The sequence below is a fragment of the Abramis brama genome (assembly GCF_963993115.1).
Source record: "Abramis brama genome assembly, chromosome: 21".
NCBI classification, from domain to species: domain Eukaryota; kingdom Metazoa; phylum Chordata; class Actinopteri; order Cypriniformes; family Leuciscidae; genus Abramis; species Abramis brama.
In genome coordinates this window covers 25228241-25235620 of record NC_139983.1, presented here as the reverse complement: position 1 = coordinate 25235620, position 7380 = coordinate 25228241, and positions in this window count along the sequence as shown.

The following is a 7380-nucleotide window of genomic DNA, read 5'->3' as shown; positions in this document are numbered from 1 at the left end:
TGGGAAGTGACTGCACCTGTCTTCTGCTATCAGATAGTGTAAAAAATACTCACAGCTATTATAAATATTATGCGCAATGCATATATAAAACAAGTAAATCAAATGAAATCACAAGCACTTTATTGAATTCTAGGCTATGAATAAAAGAAAAAAATCACAAAGCATTTTTCACTGCGATTTTGCGACATGAGATATTGTAATGCTTGAAAAGCTGAAATTGTGAACAGTTCACAGAAACATGAAAATGCATCATCCTTTACTCACGCCAATGTCATTTCAAACCTGTATAACTTACTTTCTCCTGTGGAACACACAAAAAAAGTCAGTGGGGTCCAATGTTGTTGTTTTGGACCCTATTAAATTTCACTGTATTGACAAAAGTGATCCAAACATTCTTCAAAATGTCTTATTTTGTGTTCCACGTAAACAAACGAAAGTCGTAGAGGTTTGGAATGACATGAGGGTAGATAAATGATGACTGAATTAGCTTTTTTCAATGAACTATCCCGTTAAATATATAATTAAAATAGCAAGTTAAGGACAAGATACCCTTGAATGTTGCATGGTATGGTACGCCAGGTCGTTACTTTCTCTTTGGGTTAAACAGTACAATGGCTGGATGGGTCTTTAGTAACCTTGGCTGGAAGAGAGCTGTTAGTCCCTCCCTGAGGTAAAGGGGATTTAGACCCAACATCCAGAGCTCAGCGCTGGCCTTCTCCCTGCCAGGAGCTCTAACTCACTCACTCCAGGCCATTGTGTTCTCAGCACATTCCCCTGGAAAAAAGGAAAAACAATGATGGACAAAAAAGCCCACACCGAGGGCCATCTGCTCTCCCCGGAAGCCGTGAAGCTGACCTCCTTGTCACTCTCACTGTCCGTCCCATCTCCCTAAACGGTTCTGCGAGATGGGAGAACCCACCGGCACCGGGCCAGGGGAGGCATGTCCTCTCACCTTGAGAGAGTCGGACGAGACCTGACAGACTCCAGGACTCAATTTCACCTCTGCGAAATAAAATGCAGGATGAAGAGGTGAGGAAAAGAGAGACTGAGAAAAACAGAGAGAGACACAAAAGAGGGTGGCGGTGTGGAGTGAGTGGAGTGAGGGGGCAGGGTAGTGGGAAAAAAGCCTTGTGTTGCTTTGCTTTGTAATAGGAAGGCTACTTCTGTTTTGCCACATTAGAGCAGTTATTTTATAACAAAGAAGAAAGAGGAACTTATTAAGAATTCTTTAGAGACACCGTTTCTTTTCTTTTCACCAGTCAGTGTGGGAATTAATTTGCAGCACAATAGGTCACGCAGATGGTGGCAACCAATCTATCACCATTATGATTGACACTTAAAGAATTCTAAATTTGAACAAATTAAACATCTTGAATATACTGCAGATAATTAACCCTAATGTTCTGTTGAATGTTATTTATGCTGCATGTATAATTTTTTAAATAAATATGTTTCTCTGTTTAATTCAAAGCCCAATTATTCATGGTAGTGGTGTAAATGTGAAATGAGAGCTACTAAAAGGTATTTTAAAACAGAACACGGGGGTACAAAACAATACAACAAACAAATCAAAAGAAAAATACACAAAGCTATACAAAACTAAAACAAAAAACAAACAAAACTAAATCAAAACAAAACAACAAACAAATAAAAAAAAAACACAAAGCTATACAAAACAACAACCAAAACAAACTATAACAAAACAAAAACAAACGAAACTAAAACAAAATGAAACGAAACTAAACTAAAACAAAATGAAACGAAACTAAACTAAAACAGAACACGTTGTTTTTGCTCTTGATAATGAGCTCAGGTACAGGTATAGCGGCAGAGAAAGATAAAGAGATAAAGATAATGTATGAGCTGAGTTCCCATCAAACTGCTTTGTCTGTGTTTATTTGAAAGGAAAAACCGGGCTACAACAACACACTTTGTCATTACAGTGTTTCCTCTTGCCTCATGGAACGATATGAAGCGCTCTAGCAAACACATCTGTTCTCTCACAGAGCAGATAACAGCACTACAGATCTTGTTTTCAGGTGCTGGAAGAACATTGGAGGGTGGGAAAACTGTATTTCACGAGAGCCAGTTGTAATACTGTTCATATTGGTCTTCAATGTAACTGAGAGCAATTTATTTCAGTTTATTTTCAGTTCCTCATGTTTCCCATAGTTCCAGTCAATATTATTATAACACTTTTTTCTCCTTTTCTATCTAATGTTTTCATTATTATTATTTTAAATATGTTATGCTGTTTTACATCTGATAATTTGAACTGGAAAAAAAATATTTTAAAACGGTGGCTAACAACAAAATCTAAAATCCCAAGGGAATTTAATCATGTCGCAATCTATGATTCAATCATGCAAAACTCAAATAATGTATGCACATTTATAATGATTTCCAATTTTGACATTATAAATGCATTGGATATTAAATTAATCCTTGTTTATCTAAAGGAGAACCATCTTCCTTCCCAAAAGTAACATTATTATCATTATTACTGTAACTAATGAACTGCCTTGACAAGATGTACCAATACTTATAGCTTATTGAAAACTGATGTATTACATGAATATCATCCAAAAATCAACCAGCTCATTATTCCAATTATGCATTACACACTTGTGCATGTGTTAAAAAGCTTCACCAATATTTGTTTTTTCAATATCCACCGTCATCCATCTTACTCTTAAACTTCGATGGCCATTTATCCAATTATTGTGTCCATAATGGCTTTTCATCAGCTCATCTCTCCTTCCCGGCGTTGTGCCTTAGCCATTTACCTTTCCTGGAAATGTCAGGTTGTGTCAGAGTTGTTGGCAAATGTTGCTGCAATTATCTTGACAACTCGGATTCCTTAGGGAGGGGAGCTGATTGCTGCTAATTTACCCGTGTGAGTGCAGTAGGCCTTACCGTAGACCGGTAAGGAGGAGATGGGACGGAAAAGAGCGAAGGATAATCATTTTAATCTCAGCTCTAAAAGAATGCCAGTTTTATTTAGTAACAATTATTTCTTTTAAACCCTACGGATTGTGTTTACCCCGACAACAAAGCTTCCAAAAGTCCATTTCCGTCCAACTGAAAAGAATATAAACAAATAAAAACACTTGAGTTTCTTTAGAAACCTTCAGAGAAACTTCACTGAAAGCTCGCCATCGACTGGCCCCCCTTAGCGCTGTCTTTACTTGGCCTTCTGCATTTAACGCTTGGACGCAATCTAACGATTTAGATTGAAGTTTGGGCACCATTTCGCCGTCTGAACGCTTCTCAGAGAAGGCGGACGTACTGTAGTGGAGGTAAGGTGTGTGAAACAATACTTCTTTCCAAGTTGCTCCCTTCCACTTAGCTACTGCTTGAAGGCAGCACCAGGTGTCTCCGCTTCCCACTGGCACTCCTTCTCTTAAACCGAACCAAAAGAGGAAAAAAGAAATGAAGGAAAAACCCGACAGCCACTCAACCTTCACAACCCCCTCCTTCAGAACCACACCCCCCCCCCCCCCCAACCCCAGGCAAAATGTATCCATCTGATTCTCGCCGCTTCTTCCTTCACATGAGGAAGAAGTGCCAAGTGCAGCTAATGTGCTGCTGGAAGCGTGGAGCGTTTGTGACACTCCTCAGCGCAAACGTACAGCTGGCATGAGCACAGACAGGTGGCCTGGCAAGAAGCTCCTTCCAAAGGAGCCGGCGCGGCCTGAAAAAAACCCTCTCTTCTGTCTGCCGTTCCCTCTCTTTCTTTCTTGTGCTGCTAGTTTTGTTATAAAGTGGAGCTGCGTTTCAGAGGGAGTTGTGATTGGTGAGCATATGTGTTACATATGTTCAAAAATGGTGGAAGGATTGAAAAACAATAATGAGTCAACTGAGACATGCTAATTAGTTAATTGGGCACTGTGAGTGCTTTTCTTATGACATACAGCACATTTAACTCGTGTCTTAATGATTATTTGACGTCCACAATGTAAAAAAGTGGTGAAATAGTTCATAAGCATCTTCTTTAAAGGAATATTCTGGGTTCAGTACAATTTTGGCACAATCAACAGCATTTATGGAATAATGATGATTTTTACATTCAAATAATTTAGACGCGTCCATTTAAAAAAAAAAAATGTTACAACAAGGTACTTAATGCAAGTGAATGAGGCCATTATTAGGAGGATTTAATAGCAGAAATGTGAAGGTTATATTTTATAAAAGCACTTACATTAATTCTTCTGTTACAATTTATGTATTATTTGAGCTGTACAGCTGTAAATCATAATTTTCACAGTTGCTTTATGGTTTTAGGCATTATGCTTGTCATGGCAATGAAGTTGTAAAATTGGATTTAACTTTACGTTTACATCTTGTGGGTTTACTTTTGAAACAGTGAGTATTTTAACCTTTGCGGATCGGCCCCATTCACTTCCATTGTAAGTGCCTCACAGTAAACTAGATTGTTGATTTGTTATAGAAAAGCAAAAAAAAAAAATTGTGGTAATCAACATTACGCCACAAGTGCTTAACTTGTACTGAACCCATAATACTCCTTTATGCAAATATTTATAGCTGTATTACCTGATAATTCTAGCTTCCCGTTATAATTATTTTTCCTGGTTTTGGTTTAAATAATCTATTAAAGAAAAAAAAAAAAATTCTGTCAGGAATTTAATTTGGGCCAAACATTTTTATCTTTAACAAAAAACGACTAACGGGAGAGAAAATACAGTTGCCAATGGGTGTGGGGAGACTGTATTTATGAAGACAGACAAAGGATTCACATCTTGGCTTTCTGCTTTGCTTTGGCACTTTCCAGTGGTGCCAAAATGGGCAGTGCCAGCACTTTGTGCCCGCTCTGCCTTCTCCTCCATCTGCTGGGGCAAGAGGCCTGAGAGGGTCAGTGCCCGTTACTCTGTTCTTCTCTTGTCTCAGCCTGGAGCTACAGTGGACACACTTAATGCAGCCTGCAAAAGGCTAACGCTCATGTTCCATATGTTCTTCATTTATCTCCAAACCAATCCCCAAGTAGTTACACATGTAAAATGGCGTTTATAGCAATAAAATGTTTGTGTTTGATTTGCTGTAATCGCTTCAAGGAGCTTCCATCTCCCCCCTGACACAGACAGTTGAACAAACATTTACAGAGTCGTGTTTCCATCTCCTTAAGATGAGCCTAAAATAGCCTAAAGCAAACTTAACTACCTCTGGGAATCATTCAATACCCGTCGCACAGCGGGTGTAACAGCCTAGAAAATCACTTAGGAGATTTCCCCACTCCTCAGCACTGATTTTGTTGGGGTTTTTTTTTTTCTCTCTCTCTTCATTCCACTGCGAGGGTCTTTGTTTTAGGCTCTAGTCCTTGATTCTACTCATATACTGGTAATAGCCACCAAAAATTGTTAAACAATTCATAATAAAACAATGACAAATTCAGAAAGCTTCTTACAATAATTGAAGAGAGATGATGAATTTTAAAGGAATAGTTCAATCAAAAATGATATTTACTCATCATCATGGTGTTTCATATCCATTTGAATTCTGCTGAGTACAAAATGATAAAAATGTTGTCTTTTCCATTCAAATACAGTTAAATTTTAATTGGGGGCTGGAACTTTTACATTCAAAAAGGGCACAAATAAAACATACATATACATATACATACATACATATATATATTATATATATATACATGTACATATATATATATATATTTATACATGTACATGTACATGTACATATATATATATATATATATATATATATATATATATATATATAGATATATCTCATAATAAAGACAATAAAGACTTTTGAAGCTATATTAGAGTTGTACATAATTCTTCACTAATAATGAGCAAGTCTAACTCGAGAATCTGACCTGTCTGATTTATATATAAGAAAGTCCTACGAGTTTAGAATAAACAATGACTCCACTTGCTTATGGTGTATGGTTACAGTAAGAAGTGAGAAATGTTTTGATGTGAGTGTCCTTTCCTGGAGCATAAGTCATATTGTTATTTAACATGTTCTCTGTGGCTGTGATGTAGCAGCAGTGGGTTTCTTACACAGAACAAGAGGTCTCAGAGGTGCCACGGGCTACAAGAGTAACGAGCAGGGCAGATTAGAGTCTTTCTCCAGCTCCGCTCCAGGCTGCCCAGTCAACTGTCACTACGCTAACACGACCTGTCGCTGCTCTCAGCGCCTCTGCACACTTCCTTTCCTGTCAGACACTGTTTAATACAAACAATTAGCATCGGGAGCTAACGGCTAGGAGTAATTTCCCAGCCAGTGCCTGGAGTCACTGCACTACTTGTCAGAGGATCTAACCACGAGCTAGTACTACTCCTGGCTGAGCATGATATGTCTGTTGAGTTGTAATTGTTACCACACAAAAGTATTTGAGCACATGCAAAAGATTGTCTTTGTTAAATTAAAGGGGCTATATGCAACTTTTTCCCCAAAATAAACGTAACAATAGCCTTTTTATTTTACCATTTATGACTCAAACATCTCCTGATGAGCATACTGACACCTTGTCCGCTCACAGTGGGTGCACCTATAAGCCTGTATCCTATTTTTCCTATTTTCTGTCGGGTCGGATTTTTCCCGCGCTGTCTGCGGATGTGACGTCAAGCGCGTCCATGTTAAACGTTTCAGATCACTCTGCCACCACCGCTAGTCAGCAAGTAGCCTACACTCGCAAGCAGTGCAATGGAGAAACTTACTCTTATCAGTGTAAGAGAACACTTATCTCAAACAATATATGTATTTGACTGTTCTTACCTCTGTAAACATAATGTTGACCTCCTTGCAGCAGATGACTTGTGAAGTGTGCACGTACGAGAGCGAGCAGAAAGGAAGCGCAGTTCTGTTTTTTGGCCACAGGTGTCAGTCGCGAGTTTAAATTTCAGAAAACGCATATAGCCCCTTTAAGATGAAAAAAAAATTGAGGATGAGATATAATCCTGCATGCACATTATGATTAAGTATATGCTGGTTTTTAATATTTTTACTATGTTTGAATAGAAACATATATAGAATACTTTTTCAAAGACAACATGTGGTCTTATTTTAAATGTGCCGTCTTCATGTATATTTATCCACTAAGCACAGCCTTGAAAAGCTGCTCTCTCAAATTAATTTTTGAGAAGTTGAATTCCTCAAAAACGGGAAGAATGAAGACGAAACAATTGAAACCTGGCAGAGAAAATTCCAAGCATGCTTCTCAAAGCAGTCAAAAAATTATGAACGGCCTCTTGGTAATTCAAATATTGGATCCCCCAAGGAGCAGGCATTTAACTAATGAAAGCTGTGTTCAAATGAAAGTTGGACTCTCTCATTAACAAGCATTAGAATGCTCTCAAAAGAGTCGCGTGTAGGGTGAAAGCATGTCATCAAAACAGT